The sequence below is a fragment of the Monodelphis domestica genome, chromosome 7 (genome assembly GCF_027887165.1).
Source record: "Monodelphis domestica isolate mMonDom1 chromosome 7, mMonDom1.pri, whole genome shotgun sequence".
In the NCBI taxonomy this organism is placed as follows: Eukaryota; Metazoa; Chordata; class Mammalia; order Didelphimorphia; family Didelphidae; genus Monodelphis; species Monodelphis domestica.
Genome location: NC_077233.1, coordinates 115,969,409 through 115,986,061, shown reverse-complemented (window position 1 = coordinate 115,986,061; position 16,653 = coordinate 115,969,409). Strand labels below are relative to the sequence as shown.

The window sequence follows — 16,653 nt, the reverse complement described above, 5'->3', positions numbered from 1 at the left end:
ATGTAATCGCTAAAAACTTGATGAAAATACCAGTTGTACACACTTAACCTCAGAACTAACAAGAACAAAAGACTCAATTCTGTAGTTTTATCCAGTCTCCTTATCTCCCTTGAAACTGGATTGCCAAGATTTAGGAAATTACATGCTGATGAGTTTTCTTTTATTTTCTGCCTAATTATATCACTATAATAATATATAAAGGAGCACACCCCCCCCCCTTCAGTTATCTTCCCCTCTCCTACTCCAAACAAACTGCCATTCCTTCAAGGTCTTGCCCATAACTCTCCTTTTTACAGTCACACTTGTAGGAGGGGGTAAAAAAGTAACTACACTCAAATATGTGGTCCGTACTTCCCACTCATCTTTCTCCTTTGCAATCTGGCTTCTAAAACCAAGTTAAACTATTTTCTCACAGGTAACCAAGCTTTCAATCACCAAGTCTTTTCTCAGTCCTCTCCCTTCTTGGTTTCTCTGTCCACAATGTGGAACTGCACCGCCACTCCTTCCTGAATACCACATTCTACTACTTGAGTTTTCATGACATTATTTTTACTGGATTCTTTCCCTATTTCTAAGGCCAATTCTTTTGCAGCTCCTTTGTAGGATCCCCATCTAGCTCTTGCTCCCTAATCAGAGATGTCCCTCAAGTCTTTGTCTTGGGCTCTCTCCTCTCCTGATACTATCAGAAAGGTTAATAGCTCCCATACAATTTATTATCATCTCTATTTAGATGAATCTTACATCTATGTATCTGGCTCTAATCTCTCTAACTCCAGTCCCACATTACCTAGTGATTGTTGGACAACTGAGCATCATACACACCATAGGCCAAATGGAAGTCATTGTCTTCTCTGACCCTTCTCTGACCACCACCAGGCTAGTAGGCCATAAGGAATAATGATGACCTGGGAGTAATCTTGGACTCTTTCCTCTCCCTCTTCTCACAAATCCAAATAACCTTCACATCTTCTCAATTCTTTTCCACAACAGCTCTTGTTTTTGCTACTTTCTGTTCACAGCCACTGTCCTAGTTCAAGTCTTTAGCTTCCTCTAAATACTAGGAAAAGAATCCTGATTGGAGGTAGTCATAGTAGAGTATCTAGAGAGCTGGTCTTGGAGCCAAGAATGCCGTCTTTCACATGTTCCTCACTACCGCAAGACTAGACTACCAGTGATTGGCTAAATTTGGCATTTTCTCTCTCTCCTCCCTGCCTCTGCACATCCCCCATACCTAAGAGCATACCTTTTTCTTGTGTCTTCCACTATGAATATTTATTGCTTCCTTCAAGGCTCACCTCAGGTGCTATTTCCTCCATGAAGCCTTCCCTGGATCTTACAAATTACTAGTCCTCTCTAACTCTTTAAAATATTTTTACTTACTTGTTTGGTTATACATTATATACTCCAGTAGAATTTAATTCCTCTTCAGGCAGGTGTTTTTATTTGTTTGTCTTATTGTTTGTTTTACTTCACCTTCACCTCATAGAATCCCTATCATCCTGTAAAGTGAGCTGAGGTGCTTCTTCAAACACAAACCCTTTCTTGCTTCCCTCATATAAAAATACTTTCACTCTTGACATTACAAGATTATAGGATCACAGATTGAGATCAGGAAAGGCTGTAGAAGTCATGTAGAGTCTAAACTGATATTTAATGGACAAGGAAACATGTATATATTTTCTATTTACTTTGTGTGTGTGTGTGCATGTGTATGCCATACTCATAGAAGAAAGTAAACTTGTAACGGCAAGAAATTTTTGTCTTTGTTTCTGAAGTCCTTAATTTTTGCCAAGTAACCTCAATTTTAAGCTCTATCTTTTCTTTTTTCTTCTTCTAATTTGATACTTACTTTGATACTTACTTTTAACAAGTCAATTATTTGACCAGTTACATAAGTTATGTGAAAAAATAACTCCAACAGTAACCAGATTTTTCCTGACTATTGGTGATGTTTTTTGGCATTTGCCATATCCAGGGGAACACATTCTCTTCTCAAAGAAAGTCAGGTCACATAAACATGAGTGTTCCTATAGTCTAAGATCCTTATGATACTCTCTTTTCTTATACAACAATTATAATTTTCACTGTCTTCTCCTATGTCAACTTTTGCATTGATTATTTTATTATTCTCTATTCATCCTCTACAATATGTTGACAAGCTTCAATTTATTTTGCATTAAAGGCTTAGCTTTAAGTGCCACCTACTTTAGAGGCCTTTCCTCACTCCCCCAATAGAGGCCTTTCCTCACTCCCCCAATTTCTCGCATGCCAACCAGAAAATCACTGTGTATTCAATTTGTATATATCTTGCACTTCTCTGTGAACATGCTGTGTGCCCCCAGGAGAACATAAGTTCCTAGAGGGCAAGGGTTCCCTACTCCCACATTTATATCCTCAATCCCCTGGACAGCACTTGGCATGTAGCAGTGCTTTGATAATTGCTTATTAATTAATTGATTAGTCTACAGTGATCTTTTTATAAATTTATAACATTATGAACAAAATAACCCATGATGACAATGTGCCTCGTAAAATGAGGTTTCCTGTTGCCTGAAGACTCAAAATAAAAACATTTTTGCCTATTCCTTTGTTTGCCTCACCAAGGAGAACCTGTTGTCCATTTACTTACAGCTTTATAGTAAGAATATCAAGCTTGATATGATTCTACTCCTCTAACAGATCTACTCACTGATTGCTGGAAAAAGATCTCCCATTTTAAGTGTCAACAGCTAAGTTAATGGTTATAGACAGTCCAAAAATTGTACTGATTAGCACCCTGATAGTTTTAAAAAGGTAATTTCCCTCACTTTCAGAGCCAGCCTGCCAATGCCTTATTAAAAGCACTTTGGTTTGCTGCCTGTTATGCCCAACCTCCTATGAACTCTAAAAGAAAGCTCCATTACACACTGACCAAATTGAATCAATTTATTTTTCTTTATTTTAATCCATGAAATTCTGAATACTGGGTCATTGCAATGAGTCCTGTGAATCTTACCTGAGGCAACAAGATTTGTGTTTGATTCCACTTCAGGCATTCACTAGCTGTGTGACCCTGAGGAAGTCACTTAACTTCTTCAGCATCAGAATCTTCATCTGTAAACATAGGGATAATGGAATCCAGAATATTTTTTTGACCAAGAAGCTATAAAGAACAATTGAGATATTGTAAGAAAAGAAGTGTTGTTGTGTGACCCTGAGCAAGTCACTTAAACCCCATTGCCTAGCCCTTACCACTGTGTTAGAACCAATACATATTATTGATTCTAAGGCAGAAGATATGGGTTTTAAAAAAAAGAAAAGAAGCTTTGTAAAGCCTAAAGGTAGATCTGAATGTTTTTTTTTTATTATTATAATGGAGATTATCATTACTTGACAGAGTTTAAGTCAAGGTTTTAAAGAGATTAGTCAGAAAGCAAATAATAATAATTAAAATAGTTCACACTTAAATAACACTTTATAGTTTATAAAACTTAACAATATTCTGGAAGGCAGGTAATGAAAGTAGCATTACTCCCATTTTATAGATGAAGAAACTAAAGTGCTAAGAGGAGGACTTGTTCAATATCACATAGCTGATAAGAAGTTCAAAGTATTACTAACCATAGCACTGGAACAATGTTATAGTCTGTATGCTTACTTCAAATTCTGTGATTCTGTCATTCCACAACAGTAGTACAATAAAAAGGTGCATTTTAATTAGGGCATTAGGAATATGAAAATTTTTACAGGTAAGTATTTTTCAGAGTATTAGCAAAGCCAATTTTAAACCACATTTAAAAATATTTCAACTACTTTGTGGTAAATTAAACAGATGTCAGCTACAAACCCAATGGACACAGTTTTACTTTGATTTGTCATAGAAAGGGAGAGTGATACAAAGGAAAAAGTGATGGCTTTGGAGTTAGAAGCCTGAGTTTGAATACTAGTTCAATCACTTATTAGCTATATAATAAAATAAGCACAATTCCAATAAGTCCCTCCTTCATAGCTCTGTTGTAAGCATGATGGAATTGCCTATTATTGTTCTGGGTTGGACATGCAGAGTTAAATAAAGAAAAGTTCTTGCTATCAAAAAGCTTATATTCTGCAGAGGAAGTCACATGTCAGTATATACAATGTGATCCATGTAAATATTTTGTAACTTTTAAAGATTTATATAATAGCAGTAGTTACTATTACGTACTATTTTAAAATATGCTCTAGTTTCTATTTCCTATATAAGCTTCAAAGTTCTATCCATTTAACTATGCTAAGTCAAAAGATTACACAAAAGGTGACATAATTATAAAATTATATTCTAAAATTGTGATTTTAAAATAGAAACCTAATAATGATTCTTTAGTGGATATTTTGAATAAATTCATATCCAGGTAAGGCTATCAAAGTATAATAAAGAAGTCAAAAATATTCAGGAAAATAGCCTTAAGTAAGAATAACATACTGGTTTAAATTTACCTGGAGATACAATATGAGTTCTGTTTCTAATTATATCACTTATCAGGTATCTCCTATTACCTTTAAAGAAAGTATGGGAGATCCACTGGGATGGTGCAGGAGGATTAGAATGGAAGTCTGTTCTCTGGCCTTTGCCCTGACTATACCTCATGGGTGGAATTCTCTCTCCTCACCTCCACCTCCACCTCCTAGTTTCCCTGGTTCCCATCAAGCCTCAGCACAAATACCACCTCTACAAGTAGCCTTTCCCATCTTCCCTACTTCTTTTCATCCCCACTGCAAATCCCTTCCCCCTCAAAGATTATGCCCTATTTATGCTGTATATCTTACATGTACCTAGTTATTTAGATGCTGTCTCTTTTATTATAATTTAAGCTCTGCGGGCAGGGACTTGCTTTGCCTTTATTTGTATTTCTAGGGTTTAGCACAATGCTTGACACCTAATAAACATCTAATAGACACTTGATTTACTGGTCCTAGGTTCCTTCCTCTCCCTACCTACAAAATAGCCCTGTACAATGGACCTGGATTCAGATCTCACTTCAGACACCTACTACACTTTAGATGAATCACTTCATGTTCTGATACCTCAGTTTCTTCCCTTTCAATTCTGCATCTAGGACTCTGATACCATTTCTGAACTTTTAAGAAATTTGCTGCATGTTTCACATAGTAAGTCTAAACTCCTATACTTATTTAAAATCATTTTCAATTATAACTTGCAAACCATTATGTTATAACTTTTTTATTTGCCCAAGTATAGCTAAACTCAAGAAGAGTCACATAAAAAGAAATGTGTATTTTATTGGTAACTGAAACTTCAGAACAGGACTTAATGAGTTTTTAAAACTCTGTCTGGAATTTGTATTATAGAATAAGAGTAAATCCAAGCTAACTGAAGGGCTACAGAGAGAGCATGAGAGGCAGATGTGGTGCAGTGGCAATAGTGATAAAAGAGCCCAAAGACTATGAATAGTTTCACTACCCTCTTGGGATTCAAGGGGAAAATAACAACCACCTTATGGCTATAATTGATTAATTTTGAGACCTAATAAAGACACAGAAGCAGAAGTTAAACTACAGAATCAAAAATGTAAGAGATGTTAGATAATCTCAAACTTTTCATTTTATAAATGAGGAAACCAAGGACCCAAAAAACGAAGGGACTTGTCTAAGGCCAAACTTCTATTAAGTGGATAAATTCAAATTCCCGCCTCTTAATACCCAGTCTGTCCTATTTCCATCATACTATATCTTTATTAATTTTATTATATCTTCTTTCCAAATGATACCTAGGACAACATTTTAAGACGTTTTATGACACAAAACAATAGTAGTTCAGTTTTATATTGCTTTGCACTTTACAAAATACTGTCCTCATGGCCTAGTTATAGACAACTAGAATTATATTCACTTTACAGATGAAGAAATCAAGGCTCAAAGTGGTTGTCATATTGCTAATAAGCATCTTCTATTTCCAAGTCCAGTGCTCAATTCACTTTATCATTCATTGTGTACTGAGAATGAGTGAGATAAATCAAGCAGTTGACACAACCTTTGAAATTTTAATTAAGACTAGAGAAAACAACCCACCCATAACCTCAAGAAATGGAAAAAGAAAACTCTTGGAAATGTTTACACTCTTCTTCAGTAAGCAGTTCAGGGACTTAAGGAATTAAGAGCTCTGGAAGGAAAAGGAGCACTTTTAAGATAAGGGTTCATAAAGGTAAAACAGAGGCAGGACAAAATAGCAAGAAAAATAAAGAACAAAGTACAAGAAAAAAAGGAAAGAGAAGGAATAGAGGAATATAAAGTGGGGAATGAGAAATGGATCTAGCAAAAAAAATTCCACACTTCAGCAGGTGGGGGAACAGACAAGGATGTTTGAAGCTGCAGATCAAAAAGGTGTATGAATCTGAGGTGAAATAAACTGAAGAAAATGAGGGAAAAAGAAATGAAGAATAAAAAAAGAATAAATTGAAAAGGGATAGGAAGAAGAGAAAGAGAAGATGATTTTATAGGCCAGTAAAGAAGAAATCAGAAGAGAAGAGCAAGGGGAAAAGTAAATATATTAAGAGGAAGAATATTGTATTAGGAATAGGAATACTGCTAAGAATAGGAATAAAAGGGAGGGAAAAGGGCAATAATGAATTAGGAACTGATAGATGCAGAAAAGAACTAGAAAGGGAAATAGAATTAAGAAATAGAGGAGTAAGAAAGAAGAGGGGGAATGAAACAGAAGAAGAAGAAAAAGAATCAGGGACAGAGGTAAGAAAAAGGAGGAAGATAAGCAAAGAAGGAATAGGATGAAGCCAACAGGCAAAGGAGGAAGTGGGGACAGATTCAGTCAGTCAGTATATAATTGTTTATTAAGTACCACTATATAGGCCAAGCACTGGAGGAAGCAAAGAATTAATAAGATTGAGGGTGGAAATAGGAAGGCAACAGTGGGCATAGGAGGCAGAAAAGATAGTGATAGCCAGAGTCAGAAGGTACGTGAGGCAGAGGACAGAGGAGACACAGTAGGAATAGGAGGCAAAAAAAAAAAAAAGACAGGGAAGGCCTAGAGAAATGAGGAGCAGGGAGAACAGAGGGAGCACAGAGTTAGAGAAAACAGTAGGGACCCAAGAGGAATAGGAGCATAGAGAACCCGGCCCCTGTGAGAAGGAAGGAGGGGGGGGTGCAGAAAAAATGAGTGGGATCAGGAGGAAAATGGGGGGACACGGAATGGGGTCCCAAGAGGAGGTATAGGAAGCACAGAGGATGGAGGTGGCACCAGGAGATGAAACTGGGGAGACAGAGAACGGAGCCCCAAAAGAAGGAATGAGGAGACAGAAAGGGCGGGACGAGGAGTGAGGGACAGCAAGGACACGGGGGGGGGGCCCGGAGAAGGAACGCGAGGCAGAATGGGGGCAGAAGGCAGGGATGACAGGGAGGCCAGGAGGACGACTGGGAGAGGGGGGCACTGGCGGAAGCGCAGAGGCAAGCCCCCCGCCCTCCCCGTCTCCGCCCCGGCCCCGCCCCGCCCGGCCCGGTCCAGTCTGGCCCGCCCGCACTCACCGGGGGCGCCGGGGGCCGCCTCGGCTCAGCCGCCTCTTCCGTAGTTCTTGCGGCAGCCAAAGGCTCTCCCGCAGTCTCCCTCCTCCTTCTGCAGCCGCCGCCACCGCCCTGGCCGCGCCCGCACCCCTCTTCCGCTTCCGCGAGTCCTTGCCCCGGGCCGGGCAGGTGACTGGGCCGCTGCGGCCGCTAGGCGAGGGGCGCAAGAACGCCGAGTCTCAGCCGCCGCCGCCGCCGTTACCGTCGGAGCTCCGATCCCGGAGCCTGGGACGGAGTCCGCCAAGGGCCACGAGCCCTGAGATAAGAGGAAACGCGATTCAGGAGGAAAAGACGCCCCCAGCCTCAATGCACACCCCCCCCCGACCCCTCCCCAACACATAATAACTTCCCACCTAGTCATCAATCTATCAATATACCCACCCTATTCCCATTTCCGAAAAGTAACTCTGCTTTGGGTAATTCAATCCAACAAACGTTTATTAAGCGCCTATGGTGTGTAGAGTATGGTACTAGCCACTAGGGATTTTCAGGTTAAGACTAGGATGGAGATTAGAGTATGGAATTTGGAGAGAGAATCCCTTCCCTCCCTTCAATAGAAATCGACTTTGGGCAAATCACTCTCCTTATCTGGGTCTCGATCTCTTCATCTGTAAAATGACTGACGTGAACTAAATCATCTCCAAGGTCTTACCTCCCAATTTTATGATCCTCTTCTTTTTCCTATCTCCTAAAACTTCAACAATCTATTCCCTTTTTTTGCATTTACTGTTGTGATTCTTTAAGTCTTTAATTCTTTCTTTAAGAATTAAAGACTTAAAGCATCATAGTATTTAAAACTGGAAGGGAGCTCAAGGACGACCTAGTCCACCTCACTAATTTTACAGAAAAGGACACTCATCTCTAGACACATAAGATCACTCGGGTCAGGAAATATCAGAGGCAGAGTAAGAACCCAAGTCCTCTGACCCTAAATCCTGTGCCCATTCCACAATATCACATAGCCTCTACCTTTTTCAGCCCACTTCTACCATATAACAAGAATAAGAAAAGTAGTCTAACCTTTCTGCAGTTCAAATCAACCACCTTCATAGCTTACTCCACTCAGGTTTTCTTATTTCTCAGTCTACAAGCATTTATTAAGCACCTTCCATGTGCCATAAATTGTGCAAAACTTTGCGAACATAGTTAAAAAAAAAAAAGGAAGGGTGAGGGAAGTCCCTGCTCTCAAACAGCTCTCAATCTAAAAAGGAAGGTAACATGCAGACATCTACTCCAGATAAATTGTAGATAAACTCAAAGGGAAAGCACTAAAATTTAGGAAGACTACATTTCTCCTGGTTTTCTGGTTCCTTGTGGGTTTATGAAAAGCTATGTCGTCAGTAAAGCAAAAGTTCTATCAGGACTGCCCCACCTGGAAAAGCTTTTAATTTGGACACTGGAACTGATGGAAATTATCCATTAACATAAGGAAGAAGTTCTGTTTGAACCATTGAGTGGGGAATATTCACATTCAATGAAATCAAAGTTCTTTTAAAGTTTGAAGAATTTCTCTTTTTTCCCCCCATCAAGTTGTCTTTCTCACTAAGCTAAGTGATAGACATCTAAAGAGTCCATTGTAGGGTGTTCTCTCCACTTTGGAAAGTTGGACATATTTGAGCTAAAGCTTTAGGGACTTCAGTAGTAGACAAAAATAATAATAATCAATAAATTAAATGAAAAAAATTTAAATCTCAGTCTACCTCTCTGACCCATCTCTCCTTACTCCTAACTTCATAATATAAATCCTCCAGTTTGGCTGGTTTATTCAAATGTTGCCTTTTACTTTCTGACTAGGGACACTTCTCTCTTCAGCTCAGCACCACCCTCCCCTTGCATTTATCCAAATCTTCCCCATTCCTCAGAGTCTAGCTCAAGTTTCATCTTTTCCTTCAAGTATTTACTTATCACCCTAGCCATAATAATTTCTCCCTCTTCTGAGCTCTTAGTTGTATTTTCTCTACCATCCATTTAGGCTTGCAAACAGTCTTAGTTATTAATTACCATGCTGTGGCTGTAGTTAGCTAACTAGATTTAAAAAAAAAAAACAACTCCATGTGGCCAAGGACTGAATCTCTTATGTGCTATGTGTCTTATGTGCTTATGTGCCATTGTGTCTTGGGTGGAAGAAGGGAGGAAGGAAGGAAGCATCTATTAAACACTTGCTATATGCCAGATTGTGCTAAGCACTGACTAAATGAACGAATATAAAAAAGGAAGTTAGCTCCTACCCTCAAGAAATTTATATAGGAATGGTGGAAGACAATAGAGTTAGGAGGAAATCAATAAATATTTGGTTGATAGATGGATTGGATCTGAGTTTGATTATAATCTGGACTGATAACGTCTTGTTTGAAAGATTTTGACTTTCATAGTAAGATCCCAATACAGTCAACAAAGTGATGGCTATATGACCTAGGTGACTTTGGAAAAATAACTTAGGTCTCCTCATCTGAATTAGGTGATAGATAAAGCTCCTTCCAGCTCTAAATATATGAAACTATGCAATTGGGGATTTGTAGCTTATTGTGCTTAAAAAGAAAGAATAAAAGACAAAAATAAACAAAAAGTAGAGTATAAGAATTAGGAGAGAGAAATACAGGGTTTTTTTTTTCTTTTCTAAAAAACATTATATTACTTTTTTGCTTTATTCTAAGCATTGTGAAAAATTACTATTTCCTGCTAACAAGAAGAGACTCACTAATATCTAAATGCTAATGAATGGAGACTCACAATAACCTTCTAAATTAGATAGTGAAAATATTTTTAATTCCCACCCACCCCCATTCCCCATTTACAGAAAAAATGGGAAGCACCAGGGCAGGGATTTGAGCCAGTTCTTCTGACCAGAAGTAGAATATTCATTTCATTGCACACTACCCTGCCTCTTACATCAATTAATTCTTTATGGAGCTTTCCTATTTATGGTATTTGTCTTGGATTTCATCAAATGGATTAGATAAATTGGAATTGCTGGTGATTAGAGGTGCTAAAAAGAACTCCATCATAAAAGCAGGACTCTCACACACATAGGTTTTAGCAAATTTTCATTCTATTTTAAGATGTTTGTGACTTGCTGCAAACTGATTATTAATAAAATAATATTTATCTGGAAACAGAAAAAATACAAATTAGAGCAACTGATATTGTCACCTCTTCCTACTCACATTCTTGATAAGGATGTTATAAGGAACTTTAACCCATGCTTAAAAGAAAAAATTCATTTAGTTATTGTGTTTCTGAATAGTGATAAGAGAGAAATGGGTTTCTATGATAACAAGTGGCTAAAAAAGGATTGCCTATGGAGGGAAGTGCACCCTACCCCTCAGACTTTCTGTCACCCATCCTGTCCCCCAACAATGGTTCTTCACTAGGCAGCAAAATGGAAGAGACAATTAAAAAACAAAAGTTAATTTCTAAATTTTGTGAGTATATTCATATTGATACAACTCTAGCAGGTGTTTTTGAATAAATTAATTGGTCTCCAGGGGAGGTAGGTGAAAGTAAAGCATTCTAATCAATCACTTTATCCTTCTAGGATCAATTAGAAGGCTATTTCATAGACAAGAAGAGGGGCAGGCTGGGAGATTATGTAAAGACTACAAGCAAAATACTTTTATTAAAGTTCAACTCCAATTATTTATCTTAGTGTAGAGAAAACTCAAGATTTTCAGAGACTACCAGCGGAGCACAAGTTTTGGCAGATTTTTTTCCAGGTTCAGCAATGGAATGGAGTGTTTATCAGCTATCTGAAGATTAACTATGGAGCCAATCAGAAGCTGAGCCACACAAGGGTGGAATTCTTTTTCCTCAGCAATTCATGAAAACTGTCTTGTAAGGAATAGAAAGATAACTATCTGTCAGTGGAAGGAATACTGAACAATGAAATCATAGATCTTTCTAAGTACTACAAAAGGAAGAAGGGATAATAGTCAATCAATCAATAAGTACTCATTAATCTATTATGTGCCAGACATAGTGCTAAATATTGAGCGTACAAAGGTAGGCAAAAACAGTCCCTGCCCTGAAGATCATCACCTTCTAATTAGGGGAACAACATGTAAATAATTGGATAGAGAGAGTAGATGGAAGGCATATTTATATTTATATATATATATATATATATATAGGGATTTATATGCATTATTTCACTTGTCATTCAGTTAATTATTGTACTGATTTGTTTGCAAAGTAGTTGGTTTGCAAAGTACTTTATATACATCTGATTTGATCCTTGCAATATTCCCTTTTAGTATGTGCTATTATTTTCCCATTAATTATTATATAGATGAAGAAAATGAGACTGAACTAAGTTAAATGACTTGCCTAAGGTCACAAATAAGTGTCCAATGCAAGATTCAAATCTCTTATGTTATCTGACTCCAAATCCAATGCTCTTTCCACCAGACTACACTGTTTATACTCCTCTGAATGAACCAACCACCTTGAGGTATAGGGAGCAGAATAGAATATCGAATGAAACAATGATTGAAATTTATTAATGAGAAAAGACAGAACTTCAAAGCAGAGGCTTAGGTTTTTTTAAAGTAAAAAGGTGAAGTCCATTTGAATAATTTATAGAGAATTATCCTTAAATCAAGTCTGTGAGAAAAGGTTAGAAGAAAAAACAAGAATATTCAATTTAGTCGGTTAAATAGAATTTATTAAGTGCCTACTATGTTCTAGGAACTATACTAAGAAATAGAGAAAAAAAGACAAAATCCAATCTTTCTTCTTACAAATCTCATTGGGGGAGACAACATGCAAACAACTACATACAAACAAGATACATACAGGATAAACTGGAAATACTTAATAGTGGAAGGGTATTAAGATTAAGAATGAATGATAATAGAAAGCTAGGTAGCATAGTGGATACAGTGCCAGGCCTAGAGTCAAGAGGACATGGGTTCAAATCTCACCTCAGATACTTCCTAGTTGTGTGCCCACAGGCAAGTCATTTCACCTCAGTTGCCTAGTCCTTACTGCTCATCTGCCTTGGAACCAAGTATTGATTCCAAGACAGAAGCTAAAAGTATTTTAAAAAAGAAGAAGGAATAGTATAGACTACTTACAAACAATAAGTCTTCAGCTGACACTTGACAGAAGACAGGGATGGATGATGGTAGAGAAGAGGAATATTTTTCTAGGCATCTGATACAGTCAATGAAAACACTCAAGAGTTGGGAGTGTCAAGTTAAAGGAATAGCAAAGAGGTCAATAACACTGGATAGTAGAATTTGCAGAAGAGAATAAGATGTAAGAAGACAGAAAAGAGCAATACTTTTTGTTGTGGCAAAGAACTGGAAAGTGAAGGGATGCACATCAGTTGAGGAATGTCTAAATAACTGGTATGTGCTTGTAATAGAATACCACTGTGCTATATACGAAAAGACTTATATGAAGTGATACAAAGTGAAGTAAGCAGAACCAGGAGAATATTGTAGTAAAGTATGATGATCAACTATTGTAACAGTTAAATTAGTTTCTCTACTAAAAGTATTATATTTTTAGAGGTTTATTAAACATTATTAGAAATCAAGGATAAAGAAATACAAAAATAGAAAAAAAAAAAGCCTAGGGCTGGTAAGCCCATTCAATTTCACTTACTACATCTTGAGAGACACATGTGCTTAGAAGCAGAAGCAGAGAGACCCAAGTAGGCGGTACAGTCAGTTTAAATACAAATTTTGTTCTTGGTCCAGGTGGGGATCTCAGGTGAGATTATAGGGCATTCTGGGAGGTGCCAAGGACTTCTGGGAATTGAAGTCTAGGGTTCAAATCTCCATTTTTACATTCCCCCTTTGATCATTATTGGGGAAAAGTTTCCCCAAAAAAGGATCATGAAATCATAATCAATTTAAAGATTACAATAATTTGAGGATAAGAGGAAAAGAACAAAACCAATAATTGTTAGATGCATTGAAAAAAAGCCAGTTAGGGGGCATTCCCCATTGGCATGAAAGTATACATACAAATAAATGTTCAATCAACCACACCCAAAGTTCACTTTTGATCTTCTTGTGCAGCTTGTGGTCTGGAGGCATCTTCATTCTGTCTTCTCCAAAGAGTTCAGTTTCTGGATTTGGAGAGGTAGCATGTTTCTTAACCTAAAATTCTTCTCAAAAGGAATTTAAACTTTGCCATTTAAAATAATAACATTTTTACATTCCTTCTCCCCCTTGAAGAGACTGATTGAAAAACACAGGGATCATTTAGGGATACATGGATGAGATATGAGGTATATGAATCAATTGTCAAGAAAAATTAAAAGACATCAGAAAAATCCAAATAAAAAAAGATAAGTTCTGGTTGAAAATGTAGATTTTTCAAAGTCTTATGTGTAAAAATTCTAAGTAAAGAAAAATAAATCTATAACGGGTCCTTGAATCAGGGCCCAATTAAAATGATATAAGCAAGTAAACATTTACCCAATCAGTAGCCAGGACCACCCAAAGTTTGCCACACTATAGAAGGAAAGGAACTAGAATTCTATTTTGATAGGGAAGTGGAAGAAGAGACTCTTGGGAGGCAGAGAGCAAAAACATACCATTCTTCACTATTTCCTCCATGAATTTTCTCTAGTGTAAGCAATATGTGTCTTGTCTCAAAACATGATGAACATGGGAATGTGTTAAATGATAATATATGCACAACCTATATCATATTACCTACCTTCTAGGTTCTAGGGTAGAGGGGAAGGGGAAAGGGTAGGAAAGAGGAAGAGAATATGGATTCCAAAATGTCAGAAAATAATTATTAAAAATCATGCCAACGTGTAATCTGGGAAAAAATTAATAAATAGAATATCCCAAAAAAAGAAGACTGAAAAGGTAGGAAGTGGCCATGCCATGTATGAAGGACTTTAAAGACAAGAAATCAATTCAACAAATATTTATTAATGTCTAACCATGTACAAAGTAACTATATGTGCAGTACAAGTAGCTATGTGATGTAGACAATGCATATACAAAGAATAGCATGTTCCCTATCTACCAGAGGTTTATAGTCTACTAAGAGCAATATAAAATACACATATATACTAAAAGTTAGAATATGATAGAGTCAAAAGAAAGAACCAAACAAAATACACTAGAGAAAATTTTAAAGGGGGACAATATTCCCTTGTTTCAGGGGGCAACTATTGTAGTAGGTAGTGAATAGAGTGCTGAGCCTGAAGTTAGAAAGAGCTGAATTTAAATTTGGCCTTAGAGATTTATTAGCTATGTGACACTGGGCAAATAATTTAGCTCTTGTATTCCTCAGTTTCCTTATCTGTAAAAATAGCACTTACCTCCCAGGATTGTTAGAGGATCAAATGAGATCATTGTAAAGCACTTCATACAGTACCTAACATAGTAAGTGCTCTCTCTCTCTCTCTCTCTCCCTCTCTCTCTCTCTCTCTCTCTCTCTCTCTATATATATATATATATATATATATATATATATGAATATATATATATATGTGTGTGTGTGTGTATATATATATATAAACTATTATTATGTGATAATCAAATTTAAAACTTCCACTGATATTGGCAAATTGATCCAGTCTAAAATCTTGAAATACATAAATGTGTGAGGGAAGAGGCCCTTTCTACTCTATCTCTTTAGCAAGGGACAGACTGATGTGGCAAAGACTGGCATGAGTTGGGATAATCGGAAAAACTACTCAAGTCCAACAGGCTGTTGGAGAAAAGAATCAGAGGGACTGGCTGAGTTATCACAAAGGGGAAGGGAACAAGAAAATGATCTGAGCCAACAAAAGATGTGAAGAGGAAGAACTGCCACTGAGACATCTCACATCACTCATGTGAAGATAATGTTTGCTAAGGGAACAAAATAACCTCAGAGGGCAGCACATGTACTTCAAGAAAAAGCCAGGTGCCAGAGGAAATAATAACAGCACTTATTGCTGTGTTTTATGATTCTAAAGCACTTTAGCAAATTAACTTCTGTTAGTTTCCAAATGTACTAATTCACCTTATTCTCTTGGGGACACATAAGTAATATTATCCTCAAACGAATAACAGATGAACAAATACAAGCCACCCTGAATTTCCTTTGACATCATCTAATTATACATCTAGAAGTCATTGTCTAACCTGGTTCATATGTTTAAAGATGCAGATATCTATCTATCTATCTATCTATCTATCTATCTATCTATCTATCTATCTATCTATCTATCTATCTGTCTGTCTGTCTGTCTGTCTGTCTATCTATAAGAACCTTCTAATAACCCTATGAGGTAGGTGCTGTTACTATTTGCATTTTACAGGGAACTACACTGAGGTTCCTACAAGCTGAGTGACTCTCTCAGGGTCACTAGATGACTAGTAAGTGTCTGTAGTGAGACTCAAACCCAAGTCTCCAGGACTCCAAATCCATACCCTAAGCACTTTGTAATGATAGTAATAACCAACACTAAGATTCAGAGATTCCCGAGAGAATGTGTTGAGAAAGGAGGGGCACAGGGTCCTGATGGGCAAAAACAGTAAAGACTACAAACACACTGTGGTCTGGGGAAAGAGACTGAACCTGGGACCCAAAAACCTGGGTTTTGGTCCTCTTTTTGCCTCTAATTCAGTATATCACCTTGGGCAGAGGAGTTACCTTCTCTGCCCCTCCATCTGTGGATAAAGGGGGGTGGACAAATCAAAGGGTGAGATCATCTCTAAGCACCCTTCCAGCTCTAAAATTCTCTGACAGAATGACACAATGCAGTTAGGGTTATGGTAAAAGGAACTCCCTTCCTCTGCGGCAAGACTGACTGCTTTTTAAATCACTCCACAACGTTCTGTCCCCAAATACACAATATTTCTGTTTTCTCCTCCTTGACTAACAATGTGGAATAAAGTGAATTTGTTCACTCTTGCTGCAGTAATTTCCCACAGATGTCACTCTTAAGCTCAACCCTGTCCCTGCAAACAGCCTGGTTGTTTTCTGTTTACTTCTCCTCCTCCTTTCACATTTCCTGTTTGATGAAGAGCCTGGGGATCTATGGCAGCAAGGGATTATGCATGCAAATAGGAAAACATTGTAGAAAGCAGATTTGAGGAAAAAGGAAAAACCTGTAGCCAGGAAACAAACCGTGTGCCTGCC

General features: G+C 37.5%; 1 protein-coding gene across 1 annotated transcript in view; it reads right to left on the bottom strand.

Annotated features, from left to right (window-relative positions):
• The window catches only part of ZDHHC21 (zinc finger DHHC-type palmitoyltransferase 21), a 67,963-nt gene extending 59,953 nt beyond the window's left edge, over positions 1–8,010 (bottom strand). The window contains exons 1-3 of the mRNA XM_001365943.4: positions 7,933–8,010; positions 7,516–7,807; positions 2,996–3,142 (exon numbers count right to left, since the gene is read on the bottom strand). The gene's annotated coding sequence lies outside the window, so the exon portion shown is untranslated. The remainder of the gene's footprint in view (positions 1–2,995; positions 3,143–7,515; positions 7,808–7,932) is intronic.
• Between the last annotated feature and the right edge of the window lie 8,643 nt (positions 8,011–16,653).